The sequence below is a fragment of the Centruroides sculpturatus genome, unplaced genomic scaffold (assembly GCF_000671375.1).
Source record: "Centruroides sculpturatus isolate CEXI.00-Female unplaced genomic scaffold, Cexi_2.0 scaffold381, whole genome shotgun sequence".
NCBI classification, from domain to species: Eukaryota; Metazoa; Arthropoda; class Arachnida; order Scorpiones; family Buthidae; genus Centruroides; species Centruroides sculpturatus.
The window spans coordinates 1-5,078 of NW_019384670.1; positions in this window are offsets into that span (position 1 = coordinate 1).

Below are 5,078 nucleotides of genomic sequence, written 5' to 3' on the forward strand. Positions count from 1 at the left end.
ATAGTCTGTTTTTGCAATTAGTATCTTTCGTATTTTTATTACTAGTGGGCACCGTTTAGAGCAGGCATTGTGAGCGGTATCTTTCAATTTTTCACATTTACAGTTTATACATTCCGCTTTTTGTTTGTTGTTGCATTCTTTAAATCTATGATTGTGCCCACACTGGCTGCATGTGGGCTCTTTTTCTTTACAGTCGCGGGCTATATGCCCGATTCTACAACAATTGAAACATTGCGTGACGGAGATATAATCATCCGCCCCGCACCTGGACCATCCCAGGTTTACTTTCTTGGTTTTCATGATCAGCCTTCTTATCGTTGGGCTGACTTCAATCACCCAGTTTGTAGTGTTTTTGCTTTTGTTGCCGAACTGGAATTTAGCTTCGGCTTGATTTTTAAAATCTGTTTCAGTGATGGAATTATTTAAGATTTCATTTTGGTGGTACAGGCATTCTGTTAATTCGTCTCTTGGCACGTCCGTGCCGACTCCATACAATACTAATCTTGGTCTTCTTTTGCGAGGTTCCTTCGTTTTTAATCCTGTTTTAGTTTCGATAACTTGCTTCAATTTATCCTTTTCTTCGGGTGTGCTGACCTCAATTGCCACACCTCCTCTTCTTAACTTTCTGACAGCTGATATTCCGATACCCATTTGTTTTGGGTTTAAATGCGTTTTGAGTATTTCTTTTGTCTTGTCTGGATCTTCGCCATCTGCTTCGGGTTCAACCAAAAGAACCTCTTTCCTCGGTTTTGTATCTTTTTGAGCCGTAATCTGGGCATAAGTTGGTCCTGTGTTACTCTTGACTTCTATAACTCTATCTATTTTTTCCCTTAAGGCGTCCACTGCCACTTGCAGCGAGTCCATAGGTTTCTGCTTTAGTAGAGCAATAATCCTGTTTATTTGGTCGTAGACAAAAGCAACATGCTCTCCTGTTCCTAATCGACACTTATTATTATCTATCATATAGGTTTTCACCTCCTCACGGATACTTTCCGCGAGTTTTATTCTTTCCTCTTCTGTCGAGACATCCATTTCGCCTTGGGACGACACCTCGTCGTCCGACTCAGCGACGTGTGGCCTCTTGGTCATAGTCCTTAAAAAGACTGTTTATAAAATGTAAAAGTGCGCAGAAGTTACTTGGCTTCGCCCTTAAGGGCTACTGACAGGCAGGACCTCGTGAAGGTGTAACTCTGCTTCCCCTTGGCCTTGTATTAAAAGCGTTACAAAAGAGCACTCTCGAAAAATAGACGCAGGCAAAATCGCCAAATAAGCTATCGAATCGCTCACAAAAAATGCATACAAAACAATTGGGGCACCCTGCCCTTTGTTCAACCACTATAATGTAATCTTCCAACAGATAACTACCCAATGGTTGTTGCCCTTTGAGATCAATTGTGGTCTACTGCAAGGAGACTCTTGACCGCCTTATATGTTTAACTTTTATATATTTGACTTTAATAATTCTTTGGAGGAAGATGATTTCCTAATTGACAAACAGGTTGTTCATTCAGTGTTATATGTGGACAACATTGTATTGATTGCACTGATAGCAGTTGTGCTACAAAGGAAGATATATGTCTTCTGTGAAGAATTAAAACTAAAAATTAATTCTAATAAGTCATATGTGATGATGATCTATAATGTGGTAGACTACCAAAGAAATGTCATTTAAATATGTTTTAAGAAAGAGAAATTAAAAATGGGTCAAGAAATTCTCCCATAGGATATAACATGACTTGCAAGAAAATTAAATTCTTAGGAGGTATGTTATAGCCTACTTTTTCATTTGATGGACAATATAAACAATGGGTGCAAAAATCTAATATATTGATCATGAATACACTTAAGTTATTTAGATAATTAAAGTTGAGAAATCCTATTAATTTATTTCAGATATTTTTCTTATCATGAATTCTGTGGATTATGCTCTATCAGTTCGGTGTTTGGCTGAATGCCAAAATTTAGAAGCAGTACAAAATAAATTTATTTATAAGACATTTTTATTAGAATATACTGTAGTATACCTTAGTGTTCTTAGACTAAAGTTAAATAGATTCAGATTATTGTGCCTATATTACATAAGAAGGATGGTCAGTTCTTAAAAAAAATAAGAGAGAATGATTTTTGTTACCATCAAAATTTTTAATAATTTATTAAATCAGTGTTCTGCAAAAACTGGTGTGTCGTTACAAGGTGAAAGGTGTGATGTGAACTTTTACATATTCTATTAATCTCAAGTTTTATTTATATATTTTTATCACAGTTGTTGTGTTTATTATGCTTGTATTTCATTCACTGATGAAATAAGATGATGTTAAAGCAATAAACACATGTTGTCATCCCAGTACTCATTTATTCTTTTGGAGTTATACATTGGATTCACACAGATCTCGAGCAATTCCAAATGAAAAAGAGCAACACTTACTAAGCCTAAACAACATCACCCTAAATCTGCCATAGAAAGATTAACCGTTCCACGTAAAGATGGCGGATGTGGCCTGATCAACATAGTTAACCTCCACTACAAACAAATACAGACATTGTGAGAATTTTTCTACAAGAAACATTACAGTTACATAAAGCAATAACTCTAGCAGACTCAAATAATACACCATTAAATTTACATTCACAATGTATGGACACAACACAACATATAAATAGCATAGACACCATTAAGCAATCGTGAGCTCAAAAGGCACTCCATGGCAGGGTATCCTTATGACCTGATGCAGGATTTTGTTGACAAAACTGCATCAAACAGCTGGTTAGATCGGGGATGCCTCTTTGGGGAGACAGAAGGATTCATGATTGCCATCAGGATCAGGTCATAAATACTAAAAACTACAGAAAACACATACTCAAAGATACAACACTCACAAATGACACATGCAGAAAATGTCACATCATACCAGAAACCATACAAGACATTACTTCTGGTTGCAAGCTCTTGGCACAGACAGATTGTTTACATAGACATAATGAAGTAATAAATACAATACACCAAGAGCTTGCAAAGAAACACAAATTGTTAAGCATCCACAAACCATACTACAAACACATTTCACATGCAGTATTGAAAAACAGTATGAACAAAATGTACTACGACAGAGCCATAATCACATATAAAACAATTTACCACAACAGACCAGACATCATAATCATTGACAAACACAATAAAATCACATACATTATAGACATATCTGTTCCAAACACTCACAATGTACAAAACACATGCACTGAAAAAATCAGCAAGTACACAGAACTTGCCCAGGAAATAAGGCATCTGTGGAGGATGGATAAGGTGCTTATTGTACCCTGTCATCCTCTCCTCTACAGGTGTCATACCACACACATTACATGAAAGCCTGGGCACATTAAAATTGAATAGAAACACATACATCACACTATAAAGGCCACTATATTGAATACATGTCATATTGGTAGGAAATTCCTGAATGCATACATACACTGACACACTTATTTAATTTTTGGCTTGTTTTGATTACTATACCTTGACTCTGGTCTGGCATAGTACACAGCCATCAGTGTCAACCGAGTGTAACTCACAAAATTCAACATAATAATAATAGATTTATGGCATTACGAAATTCTACTAATAGTATCATACCATACATATAAGAGGGGAATAACATTTTGATGTGCCGTGTTGAGTCATGTCGAGTCATAGGTGTACTGCAAGTAGAAAAAGATTGCGGAACACTGTATTAAATAATTTAGAACCATCTGGAAGAAAACTAGCCCAGTGCAGGACTTGAACTCCACTTACCGTGCGATGTGCTTGCCAGTTTTAATTTTTAATAAATTATTAAAAATTATAATTATTAATTTATATAAGAGATGGTGCCTAATGTCTACCTCTAACACCAAATTACTAAATATCTAATCATTAATAATAGCATGTTTATAGTCTGATTAACTAAGGCAATTGTTTGGTTGAGTATCAATGTATCGGGCTTTGGAAAGTTTATTATATTGGTTAAGGTTATTTTATTTTTGTAGTTATATTTTTTTTTGTTTTTTGTTTTTATATATTTATATTTAAATCTGACTTATACATATAAATTTTTGGTGTTCAAATACATCATTATTGTCGGTTTTTGGTTTTGGTTGGTATATGCAGGGTTCGTGGAAAGTCAGGAATTTTCATTAGTGTTTGGAAAAAGTCATGGAAAGTCAGGAATTTGCTGAAAATTGTCAAAAAGTCAGGGAATCTGTCTGCTTAGCTGCCTTATTGATTTTGTTTGTGGAATATGGCTGACCAAGTGTAGCCATCTGCAGGCGGCAAGAAGTAATGCTGCAACCTTCATTATGAATATAGCAGAATCTGTTCTTCTATCGAAACATTTTTCGTATTAGAGGACATCACTAGATGTACAAATTCGTCTTTTATAAAAGTTTTGTCTTTCTTATGTGCATAACTGCTTTCCTTATATGATATCATCAAAGTCATCTTCCAAAAATACTGAAAATTTTTCTGGGGTGCTTAGTGCTGAACTTTGCACAATCACATATAATGAATTAATTTTAATAAGTCATACTTATTGTTCTATTGTATTGTGAAAATATATTTTAAAATTACTCAAAATCAGAACTTGAAATTACATCAAATTGTTTTAGTTTTTTTGAAAATTTAGTTTTAACATTTTGACAGTTAATACAAAGGTTTACTTTTACTGATAGTTGCAGGTCACTTTTAAAACTAACTTATACATTAATTGTTTATGTGAAGAGTTATTATAAAATGCAACACTGAGGAGAGCATTGCTAAACTCTGAGGATCAAACAGTCCCTAATATAATATACTGCAAGATCAATCAACATTTCTAAATTTTAAATATTTTGAGATTTTAAAAACATTTTATTGTGAATTTGAGAGAATAATGTGCAATACTCTTGTTAATGTTATATTGATTAAAAATTTTCCAAAATATTTTAATCCTTTCTAAACTCCCACACAGTTATCATTCACACCCTCAATTTGAGGTAAGGTGTTAATGAATTGATTTTAAAAAATGAGAACAAAGTGCAAAAATTGATAAATAATACCAATAAATTAC